At 38.0% G+C, this 24,276-nt stretch overlaps 2 long non-coding RNA genes and 1 pseudogene across 3 annotated transcripts; all 3 read right to left on the minus strand.

Moving 5' to 3' along the window:
• Nucleotides 1-6,351: 6,351 nt before the first annotated feature.
• Nucleotides 6,352-7,563, minus strand: LOC149099755 (uncharacterized). The gene is made up of 2 exons (XR_016203468.1): nt 7,414-7,563; nt 6,352-6,545 (listed from the first exon to the last, which is right to left on the minus strand). It is a non-coding gene; the product is annotated as an uncharacterized LOC149099755 (long non-coding RNA).
• A 1,553-nt stretch (nt 7,564-9,116) lies between these two features.
• Nucleotides 9,117-12,286, minus strand: LOC110064285 (uncharacterized; annotated as a pseudogene). The gene is made up of 7 exons (XR_016203450.1): nt 11,969-12,286; nt 11,705-11,876; nt 11,352-11,589; nt 10,775-11,222; nt 10,447-10,618; nt 10,151-10,299; nt 9,117-10,038 (listed from the first exon to the last, which is right to left on the minus strand). The product of XR_016203450.1 is annotated as an uncharacterized LOC110064285 (transcript).
• A 973-nt stretch (nt 12,287-13,259) lies between these two features.
• Nucleotides 13,260-15,059, minus strand: LOC149099756 (uncharacterized). Its single transcript, XR_016203912.1, has 2 exons — nt 13,815-15,059; nt 13,260-13,742 (listed from the first exon to the last, which is right to left on the minus strand). It is a non-coding gene; the product is annotated as an uncharacterized LOC149099756 (long non-coding RNA).
• Between the last annotated feature and the right edge of the window lie 9,217 nt (nt 15,060-24,276).

The following is a 24,276-nucleotide window of genomic DNA, read 5'->3' on the forward strand; positions in this document are numbered from 1 at the left end:
ATGGTAACTCGACACTTTTGTTTTTCAATGGGAGTAAATTCAACTAGAGCTTACAAGTTATCGGCTATTGTTCCCAGGATATTAAACAAAAAAGCTTTCATTTCTAGAGTGTTTTTACGTCTCTGCAGTAGCAGTTTAATATTTTTATTTGATGGGCATTTTATGACATTCTTTTCAGTCCGATATTTTTAAAGGTAAAAAGTATGAAAACTGTTCAAATGTTCTTTGAAGACTGTGTGGCACCAAGTTAAAGTGCAATTTAATTAAATCAGACTTTCAACGTGTCAGAGAGGTTTTTTCTCTTTCTTTCAATTTTCGGTGAAGTGGTGTTGTTGCGTTGTGTTGTGTAAAAAGGGTAAACTTACAACTCGTATAAAATGCGAAAAGTTCTCTTAACTTGAGTATTTTTGAGCAAAAATTCCTCTTGGGGGCTGGAAGGACTCCCGAGGGGGTACTCCCAGAAAAATTGGTTGGGGGTGTGCGGCCCACTTCCCAAAACCCTTACCCTATTTATGACCAAAATCTGCGATATTCCTTACCCTATTTATGACCTGACCAAAAATTCGAAACCCTATTTACGACCTGACCCTCAAATCAAAACCCTGTTTCAGACCTGCGTTATAATTAGCTCCCTAGTTCAAACCAATGTTAAATTATCGTAAAGATATAAATTTGTGAAGGGCTTTTGTTGATTTTCTTTTCGATAATGATGAAAAAGTGGCTTCTTCTTAAAGCATACCCATATCAAGGCTAGAGTGCAAAAACCGTACCCTATTTATGACCAAAATCAGCTAAAATCGATACCCTATTCATGACCAAAACGGCTGAAAAACCATACCCTTCGGGGCCGAACAGACCTATATAACCCATATAAGGGAGTTCCCCCCCCCCGGGGGGGGAGCGCTACGTGATCGGTGAGTGAGGAAGTTATGCATGTGCGCGTGTCAGACCAATCACAGTGTGGGTTGTATCAAAGAACGAATAAGATTGCCTGTTAGAAAATAAGATGGTATCTACATTAATCTGGAGACGTGTCAGATTACTGTAGTTTGTTCAGTCAAACATTTTATGGCTTACTATTTAGTTATCTTACCATTACCGATGTAACATCGTATGTACATCATAAACTCCCAGTTTCTTTCTTGCTGTACATCGCAACCAAAAAACTTGTCAAATCAACCAAATCATTACCGTAAACAGTTCCATGAATGCTCCTATCTCTGAGACTTATAGTTCACAAAAAAATAACTCTTGCACGCCTTGCGTGCCTATGTTTTAAAAGGTAGACAGTATTAATAGCATATTTTATGGAAAAAAACTGAACTATTGATGGACGTATAGCATGAAGGCAAATAGCAATGCACAATTATGTTACAAAATACATGTACAAATTCAAACCACCACTGAGTCAATTGGAAACATTGTAATATTTAGATTTAGCCAAACCTAAAAGTGAGCTCCTGGGCGGGGTTGCTCAAAGCCCAAGTAAGCTAACCCAGGATTTTGATGTGAGTTTTGTAACTTTGCGTTGAGGTTTTTTGTTTATGTCTGGCCTTCTGTTTTGAGTTTCAATAATCTCAAAGTACATAAAACATAAGCAGTGAAAAACATTAGTATACCTTCTGAACAACCCAGCCTTGATCAACAAGTTAACCTAGCTTGAGCCCACGATCCAATGGAAAACCAGTACTTTGTCAGCGGTCAACTTTTTGAAAAACATGTGACCTTGATGAGCTCTTAACCTGAGCCCATGATATGGTCATATAATACTGGTCAGCAGATACCTTGTTTTGACAGCTGTCAATTGACCATGACATGGATATCCAATATCATACATGTACGATTAAATCATGGCCACCATGTTCCGCAGTATTGGCTTCATTGGGCACAGCCGCCATGATCCACACTGCTAGCCATGTTGACCATGAAAAAATAGTTCTATGGTTTACTATTTGTACGTGTGCATGTGGTTCTGTTTCTATAGTTATGGGGCTCCGCTTGGCAGCAGCCGCTGGGAGCTCTGCCATAAAGGTGGCTGTCATAAATTTTTTCACAAAAAATGGAAGGAAGCAATAAGTTCATGGTTTAAGGTTACTGTATATCTCGAGAGGTGTTTTGCATCCAAGAGAAGTAATGCTCCCCTTTTACACTGTAATGTAGATACCTAATGATCAAACGAGACCAAGAATTTTGAAATAAAATGAATCATCTGATAATCCAGGCCCCCTAATGGGAGTGTCCAAATAACCTTTAGAAAGCTGCAGGTCAATGCAATTTTTTTGCTAATTTAATATGTTAGTCAGGTTCTAGACCCAAAGTGCTTAAACAACATGTCTGCATTTTGCCATATTCAATTTCAGTGAAAATAAAAGTTACTGAACAATTATGAAAAAGGATTTTAAAAAAATATATGAAGTGATTGTACAAGAATCACTCTTGGGAAAAAAAAAATTTCAAAATAAAATATCCCCTGACATGTTTTTGTTGTTTACATGTCAAATTTGCTACATCGCTTAGATGCATGACACTTCAAAAGGCATATGGTAACCCTAAAGACACAGCATTTAAGACAGAGTGATTCTAAACTATATCCTTATTCTAGATCTAGACTACACAATTGTATCACTGTTACTCAAGACTGCATAACCTTCATGATCTAAAGGCAAGGACAAGATCAGATCTACTGACTTTTTCAAAAAGAGGAAGCTTGGGATTGGATAACCCCAGATATGCATGTTTGCCAAGATGACTTGACATCCCAATTTGTTTACATTTTTTTTTTTTAACCAGCACATTCAATACAGACTAAGGACAACAAAAGAAAAGCCACTAACTGGAATGCAAATGGTTTTAAGACCTAAATGGAAGATCAAGATGTCTATAATTATTTGGACCAGGACAATAAACATAGACTCAGAAGAAAGTTGAAGCCACTAGATGGAATGCAAACAATTTATAGACACTGCAAATGTGTTACTCTCTTCTTTTCAGTCCAGACTGAAGTGTTATCATGTTCAAGATCATATATTTCATGAAAAGGTTACAAGGATCATATTTGAAATAATTTTCCTAATAGGCCTATTGCCATAGTGGATGACATCACCCCAGCAAAGACAGGAAGATCTTCCAGTGTCATTTGTTGATTGCAATTATACAAAGTAAGTAAGAAAGATACCAAATTTACATTCTCTAGACCTGCTAATTAAACTTTGACAATCCTACCTGCAAGACAACTCAGAAGATTTGCATGAACTCTTCAGATCACATGAAATACATCAAATGAATGATTCTTGATCCTTCTCAAACAGTACTCAACAATAATATTAATGACACAAGATGCAGCTATGGTCCTGACAAACATGATACCTGTGCTGACCTTTCATGAAAGCATATACATTGCTGATGAAAACTTTAAATAAGCATAAAAGCAAATGCTTTCAATTAATTAAATTAGGAAAAAAGTAAACATAGAGTTCTAGAGCTGGTATTCTTGGGTTGCACTGTCACACAAAAATTAATTCGAATTGACCATTCAGTGGATAAATTCAAGACATTGTGATGTTATGGGAGATAAATAAAGAAGACACTTTTCCAAGTTTTTAGCTCTACAGGCTGTGCATCTTCCCAAGCTTCAGATATTTGTTAAAATATTTTGGGCAAATTTACAGAGCCCAGTATGAAACTGCCATGTTGGTGTACCTCCATTGTACACCAACATTGCAGCAGGCAAATATTGTAAACATCTGGAGGTTACTTTGGATATCTAGCTGGCTGATTATCTGAACTGAACAAGCAAACATCTAAATATTAAGCACTTTTCCTAATACTTTAACTTCTAAAAAGGCTAAAAGTCACGAGATAAGTAAGTATTTTTTGACAAATGCTTTCGTAGCTTTATGTTACGCACCAACATAACTCTGAAATTCAAAATGTGCTTGTTTCCAAACAAAGCAAGCTATTAAGGTGAAAAGTTGTTAAAAGATATAAATTTATACCCCTCTTATGCCTGATGAGGATAAAAACTTTATCTGGTGGCTCTTTAGTTTTGGATTTTAGAAAATGATCATGTCACATGCAAATGAAGATTATCCTTGAGGTCAGATTGGGTAAGATTTGAGTCCTAGATTGAATGGTTTTTTTAGCATGAACATCTCAATATTAATTTTATTTCACACAAATTAGAACCTAGAAGTTCACTAAATAGCTTAATTATTTAAGTGCGTGTAAGGCTTATCAGCCGAGGGAAAACAGCAAGTTCAACTCCTCCTACATGTACATGAAGGAGTTGTTTGACTCAAGAAAATAGCTTATAGCTTCTGAACTTATTAGCTTGCAAAGAAAGTCACGTCTGATAGCACAAAGCCTAGCAGTTCCTTGGGAAATTCTTTGAGGAATTCAAACTACAGAAGTACTGTGAGAGATTAAATTTTGGGGGGCTAGTGAGAATGACTTTTAGGCAAGTACATCATAGTGACAGCTTACTGAGAGGATAGCCCAAAAAATTGGTTTTCATTTCTCCACACCCTGCTTATACTTAGTAATACTTTGGGAGATGGTGCAAACCATTCCAGCAGAAGTGAAGAGCACTAATTGTATCTTCAAGGTACAATAGATACAAAAATCTCCGACTTTACACAGGGGTATACTATTAACTTTTGATATTTTGGGGGGAGATATGGTAGAGATTTAGAAACTGAGTAAACAAAGGATATACCAGTAATGATTAATTAAAATGCTGTCTTTCTGCTTAAGGAGGTAATAATGTCTCCAAGCACAGGAGACAGTTTTGTTACATGATCGAAATTTCCATTACATTGAAAATGCATGCTCTTTTGCCAATGATCAAATCTACAGGTGGATATATACGACTTCTCCCACTTCATATGAATGTCCTAAATATAATGGGTGACACCTTAGAATGTCTGAAAAATTAACTACCCTGAAAATTGATGCTTGAAGTACAAACAGCCCTATGCATTTTAAGCTTCCTTACCAAGAGGAGAGGAGTGATGTGAGTAAACAATTGATAATCTTTTATGTTGTACTATCTTGTTGTGACTCCTGTAAGTCAAAACTACGTAAGACAGAAATACCACTAACAGCTTACTTGTTAGGGGTTCAAGCAAAGTTTCCCAATAATGTATCCTTAAACCACAGGAAACATTATTTTTCAAAGAAATACTTATTACAGTCAAACTCACAAAACCGTAAACACCTAAAATATGCCTGGAATGTTTATTGTGTAATAACCAATCACAAGTGAGATCTCAAACCATACAAACCACAGAACAAGGATGTATTGCATAGGTCATGGAACTATAAATACATGTATAGTTTTGGTTTTAGCTTTGTCCCAAGATACACCCTCTGTCTTTATATATTACTGAAAGTCTAAATAATTGCTATCCTTTTGTATCAAGAACCACATCCAGTATTTAGTTTGTGTACAGTTACTCAAGTGAAGCGATGGTTAATTTGCCACAGCTATAAATAGGGATGAATAAAAATTTAAAATTTTGGTGGTTTTGCTAACCTTGGTATCATCTTTGGTTAAACTAGCAACTCAGTTTATTTTAGCAAACAATTACAATCCCTTGGGCCCAGTGGTTCGGTGATCTAAACACCCTGGAAAGATTGACCATGATAAATGCACAGGTTTGCTAATTTTGCAATTAGTTGTGGCAAACAGTAAACACCTCACATTTTCCGCTGTTCCTTCACAAATAAATTTGCACTTGATTCACATATTACAAAATATAATGGAAGACTTCTATTTTCATCAATATCACTCGTTTTTCATTGTTGTCAAAATTATTATAATGAAACGAAATAATGAAAGTACTGATTTGGATCGTTTGCGCTTGAATGATTCAACGGCCACTAGTTGTGTTGGCCCAGAACATTGGTTTGTGAAAACAGTTTTCTCACGTTAAAAATATCCCAAACCCTCTTCACTAGTGTTTAAATAGCCTGTAACAGCAATTATCTAATTTCTTGTGTAACAGAAATAGAGGATTGATTTTGAGACTGGTCACAAAACAAATTTGTTCCATAACCAATAGAAATTCATCCGTTTCTGTGGTGTCTATGGTTGTAGATCTCGCTCATGATTGGTTATAACACAATAAACATTCCAGACATATTTTAGGTGTTCACGGTTTTGTGAGTTTGAGTGTAAGGCGCTCCAATAACTGTATAGGTACCATGCACTTCAATTGTATGATCTTATAACAGTGGTTGGCCTTTTTAGGGACTATACATTATAGTACATTGGCCAAAATACAAATAGTCCAAAAATGAAGAACAGTCTAGAAAGTAAATTTAACAAAGCCTGCAATGATTACAAAATGATTAAGCCTTGTTATTGTTTTATTCAAGCAACACATACTTAGTATAAGCTTTTGCTGACAAGGATAGTACAAATCTGGAACGATATTCCCACAACTCTGGTTGCTGTTGTACTCTCTAGTGAAACCACAACCTGCATGCCTCTTGTAAGATTTGTTTGTCAAATAGAACCAATAAAAGGAATCCATTTTAGCATTCTGCAAACAGAATATAAGTGGACATAAATAAATAAACAAATTAATTATTCAAAATTATTCCATTAAATTACTGCAACTAACATAATAGCCACCTAATTTGTTATAAACTAAAACTAGATTCTAACATGGGACCTACAGAAATTTGATTACCTATGGTATTTTGAACTTTAACACCCAACATTTAAGTACATTGTATATGGGAGTAGACTCTTTTTCCTTTATGTTCTGAAGATACTAATTTATGCACTGCATCATTTACTCTGTACTGATGATACTGCTTACAAAATTCCAACAGTTAAGCTGTTCTATATATTTAAATGATTCTGTGGCTATTTTATGAAAGGGCCTGTACGGTCAAATATTCTTTGATGGCCTATGTAATTTAGTAATGTACAAAGATGTTCTGATTTCACTTCCACTTTGCTGGCAATCAAATTGAAAATCGTCAGTGTAAAACGCAGACTGCGGACTGCAGACCGGGGTAAAATGCAGACTGAGAGCAAAACGCATACTGCAGACTACAGACTTCATAAGTACATATCATTTTATAATAATAGTATCAGGCGCTGATCTTAAACATGATTATTCAGGCTAATTGCAGTGAAAGACTGCACTCCGGTCAGCTGAGTCGTGCTCCGGTTAGCCTGGATATCACTTAGGTTAGCCTAAAAAAATGCTCCAGTTAGCCTGTTTTCAGTTAGGACTCAATGGTCAGTCTGCATTTTAGTCTGTAGTTTGCGGTCCGCAGTCTGCGTTTTACACTGACTGAATCAAAAATCTAGTGTAAAATAAGCTTACTTACACTGTAACACTGTAATCAACCCTAAAGCCTACCACTATCAACAATGAAAAATATCAGATGGCTCACCTCTTAATCTTTTCAAGAAAGCACCTATTCTTGTGTCAACATTTCATGGCGTTCAACTTCGAATTTTTCTCTTCCGGATCTTGTTAGACCTTTCGTAAACACGTTGCTTATGATCTGACATGTTTCTAACTGAGCATTAATTTTTCCGGTACCTAATGAGGAAAAATCACTTGAAACCTAAAAACTCGCATCAAAATAGTTAAATCCGACGTGTTTTGCAGGGTTATATACTTGCCACGAGCGGCAATGCCCTTCTCGAGAGGGGAAAATCCGCTGAGTGCAGGTGCAGGGCTACGTGAAGGGCGACCCAACATGGGACGATTTGTGTAACAAACGTTCGAAGAGATCTAGATAGGGGAGGGGGAAGGGGTGGCCTCCTAAGTTTCCCTAAAATCTGCCCATGAATTAAGGCTCAATTTTTGTTTTCATTATCACATCACCTAGACCGCGAGCAGTCTCTCTCGTCCTCGAAAATCCATGGGGAAGAACGCAAAACAAGTAAACGCGCGAGCGTGACTCATGACTGTGAGCGTGATGTGCGAGCAACGATGCCGCGAGCCGCTAGTAGCGCAAGTTGGATTATAAACAATTATTGGCTGAGGTTTTAGTGATATCCGGAATAATCAAGGTCAAGGTAAGTGAAGCTGATAACACTAACCGAGACCTTGATTATTTCGTATATCACAAAAACCGAATCTAATAATTGTTTTATTATACATTGTTTTAAAGAAAATAACGACAAACAGATTATCGCACCAAACACAGTTTATTTTCGACAAGCCATGTTCTTACTTCGCTGTCCGTGAACTTGACATTACTCTTGAAAATCATGCATGGCATGCGCAACCTACAGATTATTCACTAATCTGCTAGCAAATTAGTGAATAATCTGTAGATTGTGCTGTTTCCCAGAATTAACTGTAGTTTTTTCTTACTTTCTTTTTTTAGCCAATGAGAAGACAGATGGTGACTACAATGTATAGATTGTTTTCACATGACGTCATCACTTTCTAAAATCCAAAACTAAAGAGCCACCAAAGTTTTTATCCTCATCAGGCATGAGAGGCGGTATATTTATATCTGTTTACAATTTTACAGCTCAATGGCGTGCTTCATTTGGAATCCAGAGCATTCTGAATTTCAGGGTTATGGAGGTGCGTGACACAAGGCTACGATCGAGTTCATCGAAAAATATATACTTATCCCATGATTTTGAGCCTTTTTAGAAGTTAGAGCATTAGGAAAAGTGCTTATGTAAACACTTTTTTGATCAGTACTAATAATCAGTCGCCTAGATAGCCAAAGTAAGTTCCAGATGTTTACACTATTTTCCGGCCGCCATATAGTCCTAAAGTGATGACGTCACAAAAATAAAATTTTTGAAATTATGGGACATGATGTCATATTTTTTATAGAGGAACCTAATAGAGGCCCTCATCCCAAAATTAGCTCTAAATTGCAATTCCCGATAGAGATATAAGGGATCAAAGTTTGATAGCATGCCATACAAGCCCTTCAAAATTTGTTTCAGTTCCTTTAGTTTAGAACTGACTCAAAATTAGAGAGATTTATATGGGGCAATACCAAATTTTCATTCTTCATATTTCGGCTGGGAATTACAATTAAGAGGTAATTTTTGGCAAGAACCCTTTTTTAAAGGACGCTCAATTCGAAAATGGCGCCAAATCCCATAATTTCTCAAATTTGTTTTTTTGTGACGTCACACTTTAGGACTCTATTTGTGTTCCACGGAGGTACACCAACATGGCGTTTTCATACTGGGCTCTGTAAATATCTGCAAAACATTTCGACAAATATCTGAAGTTTGGGGAAACGCACAGGCCTAAAACTTGGAGAAGTGTCTTATTCAGTTATCTTCTATAACATCATAATTTCACAGCTTTTTCCAAAGAATGATTTTCGATTTATTTTTTTATTGTGTGACAGTGAAAACGATCTATAGTGATTTTAATTATTGACAACATCCAATTAAATAACTGAGGAGCTCCGCTTTTAGGCTTGGCTAAATCTATATATTAGTATATAATTCTAATGAAATTAATTTTGACTTCAGTCTGACTATGGCTAGATTTTACTAATTGTATGGCTGTTTGTTTAAAAATATATTGCAATGTGAACAGTGAATTGATCAAGTCATCAGCATTCACCATCTTTATTCACTTATCACTATTCATGATACCTGTCACATATGAACTCACTTAAATGACCTTTCTGTCCATGAGTTCTCATAGCTCAGCGGATAGAGCGTCCACACAGTCTTCAGGAGGTCACGGCTTTGATTCCTGGTGGGGACTCAGAATTTTTCTTTGTCCCATGCTCGTATGTTGTTGATCAATACACCTTTCACACTTCAAAACCTGAGCTTAAAATTCACCATCTTTATTCATTTATCAATATATTGCAATATAGCTTTTAAGGATGAGGACGATCCTGGTGAGGAAAGTCACTTCCTAAATCTTGATTTTAATGCATTGACTGCAGCCTGTTTGTCAGGGCGGCCATAATCTGATGATACTAATCGGGGAGCATCAGCTCTCTTTAAAACAGAACTTTCAGTGCCTTGGAGAATTTGTATAACACTCTCTTTCAGGTTGGCAACATACCCTACATGAAAAATGAAAGTGTAAGTGGGGTCTAACCATGCACATGTAATGTTAATATGTAGATGAAAAAATTGTAAATTTCAGTTTGCTAAATTCTTTCATTCTTCACTCACCATATGTACATTTCACTAAAATCTTCTTTACTGTATGCTCTCCTTTCTTGTACTTTGGGAAAGCAATGTTGAATTGTTCTCTGCCATCTTGCAGTGTTGCCTGCTCCCTGTCACCGTTTTTGTTGAAATGCAGGATTGCAATCTGCAACCTAAAAAGATAGATATTTTTGCTTTTGTTTTACCTTCCATTCAATATGACATAAATTCAGTGTGGTTTTTTGGCAACCTGAAAATGTCACATTTGTAACCAAGATTAGTGTGCATTATGATGTTATGATATGTTCAAGTCTTCATACCTGCTTGTCATTCCATGGTACGAAAAGGCCACCATTTTTGTAGCAAAGTGGTTGTGGACAGAATGGAAGGCCTCCAGAGAAGATGTAGCATGTTGTCCTGAAATTTGCATTAAATCTTTCAAGAGTGACCCCTTTGTCAGCAGCTCTGTGAGATTTTCATAGGGTGGTGTACCTACAAAAAATAAATGATTTCACCTATAGTGATAAGCATCTAATCCCTCCTTACAACTATCAAATATGAATATGCATGTATATATGGGGGCTATTAATGAGACAGGCTTGTTGATATCGAGACTTGAAGAATTTGGAGGTTTTTTTAACTATGTACCTGGCTTGAGCCATTTTTTCTTTCTTTGTCTCCCATGTAACCTTCCATGAGCACACTTAGGAAACAATGGATTTTCATGTCCAGAATGCTTGTTCATGAGGTGATTTGTTATGGACAGCCATTTTGCCTCCTTGAGGTCAGGGTCATCATCTGTTGACGAGGCACACCAGAACATGTGGTTGACAATGCTCTTCTTCCATTTTTGAACCACAGCACAATCCTTTTTTTTAGCAAGGGCATCAATCTTCTTTCCAGTGAATCCCAGCTTGTAGTGAAGGTGCAGGAATTACATTTCTGCGACACTGTTATTTTCGTACCAATTCTTGATTCAACCATCTGTTCACATTCCGACCGGCAAACTGGCCAGAACTGAAAGAGGTTAAGAAATGAAGACTCTGCCTCTAGGAACAGGTCTTGTTGGTGGGGAGGTGCATTTTGGGGAGACTCCCTGTGAATTAATAGAGTGAATTATTAGTGGGCTTGTTCTCTTGAAATATTCATAGTTTGTTGCTACAGTAGATCACAGTACAATGACTGCATAATGTTGTATAGGGGTTGTGATAGATGGTTCGCTTACTTGTATAAACAATCATCAAAATCGTCAGAACAAGTATCATCATCATCATCATCTCCATCAATGTCTTTGGGGTCAGGGACGTATGAAGGGTCATCATTTTGCTCCATTTCTTCTTCATTGTCTGACAACTCCTTGTCACTCTGGACTGGGGTCGAAGTCGTGAAAAATTCTTTGAGAAGGGTGCACTGAGTTTCTTGACTTTTTTGGGCGATGGACGTTTGACAACCTGCAAAGATATTTCAGCACAGAGTTGTTTTTCATCTGACTGGACGACCCGTGTTTATGATATACAAGGAAAATTATCATGGTAGTTTTGTATTTCTATCACGCATTAGTAGAGAAACCAAACTTGCCTGTAGCAGTGCGGCTGCTTCGAAATTGTAGAGAAACGTTTTTCCCTGTATTCCGGGTTTGGGTAGCAACCTCTACAACTGCAGGCAATGTTTCCTCTTCATTTATTTTTAACTCCTCATTATTTTCACCAGAAGTTGACTGCAATTCCTCCCTCTCATGTTCCGCGAGGATCTTAAAATAGCAGAACACAACTGAATGAGTTTCCCTCGTTTTCAATTTAAGCTTATCTATTAAGGCAAGTTTTAATTTCGTCCTAAACATACCCTAGCAGCTTCTTGTTTCCTATAAGGTCCTCCTGGCGGCTTCTGTGCATGTTTTGATGGTCTGGTGAGAGCGTCTTGAGACATGTTGTCATGTCGTTTTAGCTTCTTCATCTGTGGAGGACCATTTTTAAAAATTGTAGGAACAGCATTGGGTTTCAAAATATTTTTCATCTTTAAGCCCAGAGATTTCGCTATCACTGTCTGTTCCTCAAAGGAATCCTCAGTGAAGTGAGCGCTACAAAGTCGGCTAGTCTTTGGGTTGAAAACATCAGAACAGGTGTTCTTCACGGCATTCGTCCATAGCTTAGTAGTGGGCATCTTCAGGCCATTTGTGAAGGCTTAATCCATCTTTGCGAATGTTAGAACATCCACCAGCTATACAGCGATGTGGCATTGTAATATGTTCCACTTAAGCCGAAGGAGTGTTACGCACAGGGCCGTGGTCACGTCGCACTGTTCGGGCTGGTATTAAATTCACACAGAATGGGTGCACAACTCAACCGCGGTATAATAAACTCTATTACACTTTATTGCTTGAATTGACTTCTTGATATACGAAAGCAAACTTATACACATGATTATTGGTAAAAAGAATCTTTGAAGTGTCCTCAGTCAATAACATAGCTGCAATTTTAGAGATAGTCGTGCCTACTTACAAATGGCTGTAATGATGTTGAACTAGTCATTTACGAGAAGAATCTAACGCTAAAATTATTCAGAGAGAAACAAGGTTCTCTACGGTATTTTAAGCGTAAGGCCTGGACTATGTTTTTGCACAACACGCAACACGACAAGCTTTTTCGTAGCACAGCTGATCTTCCCCAGTGTAAATATTATCAAGGAGGTTTTGCGAGTTCTCCTTTCTACATCACTTCTGGTTTTTGACCTGTGATCCAAAGCTCGAACCGCAAGTCAAGAACGTTCCCCATTTACACAAAAAATAGGATGATTGACCACTAATAGCTGTTCAATACTTCTTATTTGGGTTATAAGCTATCTTTCTTTAGAATGTTGTTCTGAGGTGTAGAGTATTCCTTTAACATCAAATGCAATTCATCCAGAATGATGTGATCCAGTGGGATGACAAGGAGTGGCTTATGGCAACAACAGTAATTTTCACCACTCTTCTTTGTTGACAACTCAAACATTTCCTGGATTGTGCACTTAAGTGGTATGGTATCATAGTATCCAAAATCCTTAGACATGTTTCCTCTAGTTGGAAATGAAAATAAAAGTAGTAATCCAAATTAATTTAATAAAAATTATGACTGAGATTCTCAAGGTATTTCAATTTTTTTGGAAATCAAATTTTTAATAGTTATTACTTAATTACCTAACCTTCTTGTGTATCTTACACCATAACTATGCCTAAGTTGAGTTGGCTGCACTTAGCCCCATAACCAGCAGTGCAAACTGTAAAGGGAAAACATCTAACATTACTGTTTGAGGTAATTTTAAATTCTGAATTTTTTATCATGTAGTCTTAATTTTAGCAGGGCCCCTTTTGATACCAGCCTATAACTGATGGGGCTACCCTGCCAAAATAAAGATGACTGGACTGGACTTGACTTGACTATCAAATGATAGCGAATATTGCAATTATATTAGCTCACCTTGTAATCACCTCCCAGGTAAATATCCACTCCAACTTTCTTATCAATTTCAATGAAGCCATCATTAGTGATCTTATTTGCTTCTAAAAATACACCTTTAAATGACTCCTCCAAAGTCTGGCAGCTCTCGTTGCCATTTACAACAGCAACAGTGTGATTTCCTGAAAAAGGTTACAAATTAAAGATATATTTATTAAATTGACACCTATTCGAAACAATAATACTTAACTAACCTTTTGATGACAAAATATCATCCACCTTCTGAAGGATGGTGAAACTTAGAAGTATGAAATTAGTCATCCTGCTCATACGTGCTCCATCGCCACTTAATTTAACTTTTACTGTTTCTCCATCCTTTAATGTTCCTTTGCTTATCTGTAATTAAATTGAACATCTTTCAATTCCAAGAACTATTTCTATTTGCCTGTCTCATTGCAGTTTTTATGCTAATACATATTTCACATTGCATGAAATTATTAGAACTTACAGGTGCATCAACAAGAATGACATGATACACAACTTACATTTCAAAAAAAAACTCATATATATATTTTAATTTATTTTGCACACTATAGCTACTGAATGAATAGTATAAGTCCAGCCATTAAGTACTTTATTTTTGTGACCAGTCTTGTTGTTACACTTTAATTTTGTTTTTCTGTTATTTACAAATAAATGTTGGGTCCCTTACTAGACTCTCACTCAATTCCACAGGGAACCAATGTTTTTTGTTACCGATTAAGGCAGGAAATGAGCACGAGTTTTCTCATCCTCTTCTTGGATTATTGCTCTAGGGTAAAGTAAATGTTTCAACCATATGATTTTCTATTAATAGGTTTATTTATGTGTGTCAATAGCTGGATGGCATCAACATTTGATGAAGCCAGTCCAGTAATGAGTACTTACCATGTCTCTCACTTTGTTAGTGATATATATTTTTTCTATTTGGGGACTGGACTTTGCCCACCATATACGAAGTAACGTGCTCAGAATCTTGCCCAAGTTAAAAGATTAGTGAGGTAAGATATCAGCCAGTGGCCTTACTCTGAGAATTACCCATGTCATACTATCATGAAGTCAAGGAACACGTCACAATCTGTCGCAAGCCTGTAATGAAAAGGTTGCCCTTTCGCTTCAGTCAGTCTAGAAAAAAAGACCACTCATGTCAGGGAATCATTGTAGCCAATGCGAGAAGCCACGATCTACAGAGCCAGTTTACCATAGAGCCTGCTGCAAAGGGCGTTTTCACTAATGCTATATGCAAAGTCATATACATAAAAAACAATCTGATATCACTTTGAATAGAACAGTTGACTATACATACAGCTATGTATTCTATTTAGGGACTGGACTTTGCCCAGCATAGACGAAGTAACATGCTCATAATCTTGACCATCTGACGTTACTGTGGACTTTTGCCCAAGTTAGAAATGTATTCAAAGTCATACACATAAAAAAAAAACCAATCTGATATCACTTTGAATATGGCAGTTGACTATACGTACAGCTATGTATTCTATTCAGGGACTAGACATTGCCCAGCATAGACGAAGTAACGTCCTCAGAATCTTGACCATCTGACATTACTGTGGACTTTTGCCCAAGTTAGAAGATTAGTGAGGTAAGATATCACCTAGTGGCCTTACTCTGAGAATTACCCTTGTCATACTATTGTGATGTCAAGGAACACACCCTTTTACTTTGGTGAGTCAAGGAAAAAACCACTCATGACGGAATCATTGTAGCCAATGTGAGATGCCACTATCTACAGAGCCAGTTTACCATAGAGCTTGCTGTAAGGGTTTTTTCACCAATGTTGTATTAAAGATCGACACCTCAAACGCTGTCCATGTTGCAGACTGGATTCTCTACGGAATGCCTCGAGAATGCTCCTTTGGATTCCAGTGGTGTCGTTGATTGTGGACGACGAAACAGACCAGTGCCCAGCCAAGATGGAAGGTGAGGGATGATGATGATGACAAAAAAATGTGTCATTTGCCTGGAGGAATACACAAAAATGGCCAAGGTCACGCTTGTTTACAACGGTATTATGACTCACCGACCACCTTCGACGCTGATGTACTGCGAGCAATATTACCAGAAGTGCAAATGAGCATGCAGCAGTGGACCAGAGAAGAGGCAAACAAGGCCCTGGACTGCTGGCTGGAGATGTGCCATTTATTGGTCAAGACACTATGGTGTGACTCAGACACTAACTTTGCGATGATACAGCTGTTCACAGCTGTCGGATTCAAAAATGGCAGAAAGAAAAGGAGAAAGTTTTTGTGCTGAGATGAGCCCACTATTGGAACCGAATGTCGATTGTGTCTCACTACCATCCTGCAAAAGTTGGTGGCTGGCTGGGGTTCGTTGCCTGTAAATCACGAACGCTATGACGAGTTCACGTGTCAAATGTTTAGTCTCCATGAAATTGTAGAGATTCTAGTACAAGTAAAGGTATCGCAATATTTATGTTTGACTATGTGACCCGAGTACCCGTTTACCGTGTTGATGTGGGAATACATGGGCTGATTTTTTGACTTTGACTCTGACATGCGGGGGTCCACGACTTCCCAGAGAGCTTAGATGGGAGCAACAATGCCTCAATTGACCCTATACTATTTAGTTTAAGAACACTCTTTGCATTATCTATCCCTGCACTCATGTCTAAACGTGTTTAGTTGTAGTGTTTATTATATTCATGGTTTTTTCTTTGCTTGCGAACAAAGAAACGTCAAAAGAGATTCATTTTGAATGTCATGCTTGTATATATTACTGATAGTTGTGTGAACAGCGAGAGCAAAACACAAATGATAGCCGAGACAAGCATCTATGGTGTAATATTATAGACAACGATATGAAAATGTATAAAAAGTACATAAAGGCAACCATACGTTTAGACAAACAAATGAAATGTGTATTTTAATGTTATGTCAAGACTCTTTAAATTTATCTCTGTTGACACAATGCCGAACCTTCATGGGAAATGGAAGGATGAAAGAGGGGAGGAGACGAGATGGCAAAACGCGTACACAAAACATTCTTGAGTCTCTTGTTAGTTTTTATTGCGTTTGTTGCTTTTTATAGCTTATGAGTTTACAACACTTGTCATAAGCAACATGATTCAAAAGCACCCCTGCCACAATACAGGTACCTACTCGGCATGGATAGAGTGCCATGTTGTAGTTTCTTCAAGTGGGGTTCTTTTTGAGTTGCCTCCTCTCCTTTGGCCCTCTTTGGCTTGCGGGATGCTCCGGTTTGAAGGTACCCATCCTCTTTCTCTTCTCTCTCATCCTCTTCTTGATAGCCTGCCAGTCAGCAAAAAACTCAGCCTTCACAAAGCGTTCCAGTGGGCTGTCATGAGTACCAGACTCCTTAAATACAGGCGTTGATTTCGGGAGGCGGGCCGCCACGTGGTTCTAAGTGCAAAAGTCATACAGATGATTCCATCTTCAGCATCTGTGCACTCGAACGACTTAGCGGAGAGACTGCACGATGTGATCAAATGCGCTCTTAGGCACTCAAGACTCCATGAACGGGTAGTCGCACCAGAATCTTTGCCTGTTGGGTCTGTCACAAGTCATCGTCAGCAGCAGGACATCCATTTTGAATTCGTCTTTGATCCTACCAAACTCGCCATGCGCTACTGCCGCTCACCCTTCTGTTTTTAGGTCCAGACAACTTGGCAACAAACCGAGGGCATTCTCGTCTACGGTCTCTGTCACATGCCACAGATATATCACCACATCATTCAGTACCAGGGTCAGATATATCGCCACATCGTTCAATACCAGGTACCAGGGTAGCCACAATATCCAAGCTCTTTCTCCGTGGCATGCAATACAATGCCTTCTCAAATCAAAATATAGCCCAGCCCGTCGATGGTCACGTACTGCACACCCTCAGCTGGTTCCACTAAACAACTCAGGTCCCACAGCACCCTTTGGCTTGTCCTCGGATCACTCGCCAACACTTTGTTATTGTCCTCCTCTTTCTTCTCCTCCTCTTCCTTGTCGGGGTCCTTCTCCTCTTCCACCTTCCTGTCCTTCTTTTCTTCCTGAGACATTTGGTTCTTTGAGAAGATCTTGAGTGTTCACTTGAATTTCAACAGGTCTTACTTCGGTGCCTCCTTTTATATAGACTACGAGTAGTCCCTCTTTCGCTTAGTCCGTCGTGCGTGACGCGAAAGAAAACTGCAAGCAAAAAATGGCTGCGCGAAATCCTGGGAGCGAGGAGCACAAAAAAGGAGGGACTACCGCCTATGCCCAAGAGTTTGAATTACGCTCTGTTCTCACGATGCAAAAATATAATTGGCTTATGTTAGGAGCGCTGACAACGTCTTGTCAACATTCAAGATGCATGTGACATCTTGCAGGAATGTTTTGCAACCGGAGCAAATCGAAGCGGTACCAGAGCAAATCAAAGCGTTGGAATCACGCTTTGCAAGCCGTAGTGTTCTTGCGAATCTGCCAACAGTCTTTGGAAAGATTTAAATTTATCCAGTGTTTTGTGTGGCAAAGCTTTCTACCTCCAACCCGACTGCGAGTGTGTTAGTGATTTCGCCGCTCAACAGTATCATCAAAGTCAGCTAATGTAAATTCACTGAGCTTGGCCTTTCTGCTGTCCATGTGAAAGACTGGACTGGACTTTCGATTGAAACCGGACATTCACCTAAAACTTTCTGCTGCTATCGGCAAACATTTCACTGCAGTTGGTTGGTCTCCTATGTCAACTACATAATGTAAATTCTCAGTTGAAACTCTGCATTTGAAATTTTCGCAATAACTTTTAGATTTACACCTACAGACACAGCAAAATCCTTAAAAGATGCCTCATTCGCCGTCTTCTTTTTAAAACTTCTTTGGTAGTTTTACTGAACGAACACTGAACGAAGATATACTTCTCACAGCATATGTCTTTGCCTGGCTACTTGAAGAGTAGAATAGAGCAATTTTAATCAGGATATCTCCCGGGGTTACTGACAACAGGCGATAATAAGAGGACGTCAAGATGAGAAATTCTACACCGAAAAATCACTCGGCCCTGAAAGGGCAAACTCTTGGGCTTAGGTGGTAGCCCCTCCTTTCACACGCTCCTCGTCCCCAGGATTTCACGCGGCCATTTCTTCTCGCGGTGTTCTTTCGCATCACACACGACAGACTAAGCAAAAGATGACCTACTCATAGTCTACCTTTAATACAAACCCACCCCATTTTTTTTCCACCACCCCTGAATGAGTGGGGACTCGAAGATATGATGATGTAATGGGGGGTGGGGTCATTGATGTCACAGTTATGACGTTTACGATTATGTCGTCATGGCTGTGACGTCGAAGTGACGTTGCATTATGAAGCGAATTTCATCACGAGTGGTGACATCCATGATGTCAAAGTGGCCCATTGCTGCCCTGCACAGCCAATTATATCTAAAGACGGGTCATTCTGATTGTCGCCGCCATCATTTCGAAGACGTCTTGGACGAGTGAGTGAGTGAACAAGCAACACAAAGCAGGTACATCGACCGATTGACCACCTCGCGAACATAATGAACATTTTTCATATTTTGTTTTTACTTAACCACTCTAGGTCTAGAATCACCATGAGTAATTGTTACTGTTGCAAGCAGGAAAGACCCTGTTGAGGGGGACCAGTCAACCTGATGGAAATTGAGGTACACGAGGGACACCATAGAGATCGAGGATCTGAAAAAGAGATGTGGGGCCTGGGGCAAGTGGTACAGAATTGCCGGGCATTCAGGGCAAGTACACGGACCTAGAGACTGGACGTCATTTGTTTCTTAGACGCTCCAGAGACGAGGCAATTGAGCAGATGAACCACATGAAATCGTTTTTGTGATGCCATTTGACTTTGACTATTTGTAACATTCTATACAATATTTTTAGGTTACATGCAGTAAAGATAAATGGATGTAAACTTAGGGTCGTTGACGGTGTAAAAATAAAGGTTTTGTGTCATGGAATGTTTGGACTTTGTGCTCTCTTTGTTATCTGTTCTCTGTTAAACTGTCGGTCTGCAGACAGTGCGGTGCCAAAACGTCTGGGACGGAAATAAAGCCACATGTGCTGGTATGCAGTGACTCATCCCTAGAGAGGGAGGGAGGGTTCAATTTGAACATGAAAGCAGAGCCTCGTGTGCCAAACAACAACAGAACTACATATAGTACCATTTTGCCTTCTGGGCCTCATCAGTGCAGCACTGAAGGTTTAGGATGGATGTGTATGTATATAAATATTATATATATCACCAGCACTTTTTTAAGTTGAATCCACTCCATAAAATCTTTAATTGAAACACTCTAAAAACTGAGCTATAGCTGTATGAGCAACGTCAAGACCATAATATCCAACCACAAGGCTGAACTTAACAATGAATTAAAATCCTCTGATGAAACGAAACAGGTCTGCAATTGCCATAACAAGAATTCTTGCCCCCTGGACAGAAATTGCAATGTGAGGAACATCATTTATCAAGCAGAGGTCACTAACCCGGAATCAAAAGAAACATACATCGGCCTTTGCAACACAACTTTTAAAGAACGGTAGAGAAACCACACACGCTCTTTCAGAAACAAACGGTACAGAAATGTAACTGAACTAAGTAAACACGTATGGAATCTGAAGGACCATAAAATAAATTACGAAATCAAATGGAGGAAAGTAAAACAAGCGATATCGTATTCAAACATCAACAATAAATGTAATCTCTGTTTATGGGAAAAGTTTTTCATCATTTGTAAACCAGAAATGGCAACACTAAATCAAAGAAACGAACTGACATCGACCTGCAGACACTCTAAGAAATTTCTGTTAAGTAACGTGATCGCTTAATTGTATTGTGTATACAAGACTGTTACACTTCCATCACCCAATAACATCTCGACATGTCAGGCTGTAAGGCATTGTTCCCTATTTTAAATGTGTATATCTAAGATTGTAACCGTTTTTTTTCTGGCAGTTGCCTGATGAATGCTTCGCAAGAAGTATGAAATTCAGAGTAGCGAATAAATGTGTTTGAATTAGTCCAACTCCATAAATCTATCTAAATATTAAATCTAAATATCTAAATATTTAGCTGGCAATTGTCTCAAGCAATCAGTGGTGTACCAAGCAACTGTGGCGACGGAGGACAACAGGCCTGATCAGACCTACGTGGGACTTACTGAAAACTCCTTCAAGACTAGATTCACCAACCACGAAGCTTCTTTTAATCACCCGAGTAAGAAACTCAATACTGAACTCAGCAAACATATTTGGCAGTTGAAGGACGCCAAAATAAATTTTCAAATCACTTGGAAGATCCTGAAGCAAGCTGCCTCATACAATCAAGCTTTGAATCGCTGTAACTTGTGCCTGTATGAGAAGTATTTCATAATCTGCAGACCCGACCTCACTTCTCTGAATAAACGAAATGAACTAATAACCACTTGTCGACACGCACACAAATTCCTACTTAAAAATTTGAAAGCTGTCACGTAATAGCAACTGTTTATTTTAGATTTGAAAACCCCTGTTGTCAGGCATATTCTAAGTATTTATTGTTCACAGAAACCGTTGTTATTTTAAACTTTTTTAGTATTCTTGCGATGTTCCAGTTATAACCGTTGTAATTTTATACTTTTCTATTCCTTCGGTGTCCCTATATACCAGTGTAACGTCGTAATCTTTACTTTTGGCAATTTTATCTGATGAGTGCCGCACAGGTTGTGCGGTACGAAACTAGTTAGTAATAAAATCCCAAGTCGTATCTTCAGTTGATTGGACTGTCTTCTAATAAATATCATATATATGTATTCAATATATTATTTATATATTTATATTATGTTATTATTTGAGTTATATATATATTATATATTATTATATATTATTATATCTTTGGCAGCAAGGCCTTCCTGCCCTACATCAATTTACAGATTACACTAATTCCCTGTATCCTACTATTAAATTTGAGTTAGTTTTTTCTGAGCATGCACTTCATGTACTGGATCTTACTTTATATCTTATCGACGGGTTTATTAAGACAGACGTCTATTCCAAACCTACAGACAGTCATTTATATCTTCCACCTTCTAGCTCCCATCCTAAGCATGTTTTCCAGGCTATTCCTTTTGGAGTAGCCACAAGATTAAAAAGAAATTGCTCTGAAGAAATTTTTCTTGCCGAGAGAACAGCTGAGTACAGAGGGTACCTTGTTAACCGGGCTATCCCTGTAAATTACTTTCTGATTAATTCTCCAAAGCCTCTGCCATTCCTAGAAATGATTTACTTAGGACTAGTGGAAAGGAAACAAAGAAATTATTTCCATTTGTGATTACATTTAATCCATATTTACCTGACATGGGCAACATAATCAGAAAGCATTTGTTCATTCTACAATCCAACTCCAAATTAAAAGAACTTTTCCCAAAGAATTATTAGCACCATCTCGTTTTAAAACTGTCGAAAAGGGACAACAATGGTTGCTTCAAATGTGATAGGAATAGATGCGACCTTTGTTACAATTTCTTTGTTGAATCAAATTAATTCTTAGTCCTCAGAAGGGCAAAAAATACACCATTCATTCCAGACTTTCTTGTGACTCAAAAAATGTAATTAATTTGGCTTCTTGCAAGAAATGTCGCTTGCAATACGTGGGATCTACTAGCACCAATTTTAGAATTAGGTTAAGCAATCACAAGTCTGCTATGCTCACAAACAAAACAACTTGTGAAGTAGCAATACACTTTAACAAACCCCCACACACTCTAGGTGAATTTTCATTCCAATGTATTGATCAGGTACAGACCCCGAAAAACTCTGAGGAGATTGATAGGCTTTTCATTACTAAAGAGGCTTACTGGTATGCTCAGCTGTTCTCTTTGGCACCCCATGGTTTAAATAAAAGGGATTTCATGCGAAAAACAGAATTTGTTATAATTAATTTCCTCTCCTAGATTGTACGTTACTGATTAATTGTTCAAAGGCCCTTTTCTTGGATTTTGTCAGCCTTTTAGGTGTTGATTAGACTCAAAGGCCCTGCCAAGGGATCTTATTATGATTAATATTATTTAAGGGCACCTCCAGAGATTTTGTTGCTAATTTGCCCTTTCAGGCTGCAAAGGCCTCGTTTTGGGATTTTGGTATGGTTGATGTTTACAGTTATAGGTAAGGGTGGGTTTAACTTTTTCTAATGCTTGCCGCATTGACTCTTCAGTTATTCTATTCATTTTAGCCAGTTTGGATTTCTAGTTTTTAGTTTTTATCTCTCATATTCTGCAAATTGTTTTCATAGTAGCTTGTTTTCGATTCATTCAATATTCTTGGCTTTGTTGATTTTGTTTTTTGTCCTTTGTTAATTAGCACCACTTTTTGCTCATTCATGTGACTTTGTACCTTATTCATTAGTTGTCACTTGTAATTACATAATCACTAGCACCTTAATCTTATTTAAAGCTTGTTTTCATTCAAAAGTTGTAATAAGTGAAGGTCTCTGACCTAAACGTTTTTATTAAAATTTTGTAATCATTTTTACGTCAGAAGTTGTCCGTCCTCGCAATTTTTTAACTCTCTATATTGTATATAAATATATACATAAATTCAATGGATAAACAGTGAGTGAATTCTTGCTCTGTACAAAGTACCCTCTGTACGAAATATGCAGGGCAAAAGACTGATAAAACACACCAGTTTCAAACACTGACATGGCTCGGACGTGGCCACAAGAGTGCACTGACCGCCGATTGTCACGAATCACTTAGTGATAAAGCCACCGCTCATGTCCAAGATTGAAAGCAGTTACAAAATTTACAAATTTTATGATTTTCATTTGAGTTTCAAATTTAACAAAATTTGTGATTTTTCATTAAAATCTATAAGATTTACAAAAATTCACTGCCTCAACAATTTTTCCACACATTGTTGCAAAATTTACAACTTTATGCTAATCCATCAGCAAGCAACAGCTTGCGGATTTTACAAAATTTACAAAATTTGCGTCTTTTTGCTAACTTCACGATTTTTTGTCAACTCATTGCAAAATTTTGTAATCGTAAGTATCCAAGGATACCTTGCACAAGTAACCTTATTACTATCCAAGCGACTTTTGGGAAAGGTCACAAAAGCAAAATGTGTGGGCTTAACTCAACACCACAAGGGATAACAAACTGCAATGTTTCATTCTCAAAGCGCTTGTACATGGATTAACAAGACTATCACGGCACTCATTCTACAAGTAGGCTTCTTATTCTAAAATGCTCTCAGCTATGTTATAGCCTAGTTGCCTCTCTTTAGGAAAATAAGTCATGAGTATCAAGGGATATGTTGCACAAGTAACCTTATTACCATCCAAGGGAGTTTCAAAAAAATCACCAATATTTTGTTCTGAAAGCACTTTTTCTACGCAGATTAACATGACTATCAAACACTAATTCTACAAGTTGCCTTGCTATTATGAAACACTCACAGTTCGTAACACCACAAGAGATAACAAACTAGTGCTTAGGGCGCACTCGTGAAATAATAAATGAAAAGCCCCCATTTAATTTCTGTTTTTAGACGTGATTTCCACTGATCTCTCGACTTCGAGAGTGGGGGCTACAAGTGCACGCGGGATTCTTTTGTCAACAGTGGCTATAATCGAACCTTTCCAAGTTAACATCAACAAGGATGGCGGGTCTGATTGGGACATTCAACTGAGGATC

Source organism: Orbicella faveolata, unplaced genomic scaffold (assembly GCF_042242905.1).
Source record: "Orbicella faveolata isolate gen_17 unplaced genomic scaffold, um_ofav_v1 contig_46, whole genome shotgun sequence".
Taxonomy (NCBI): domain Eukaryota; kingdom Metazoa; phylum Cnidaria; class Anthozoa; order Scleractinia; family Merulinidae; genus Orbicella; species Orbicella faveolata.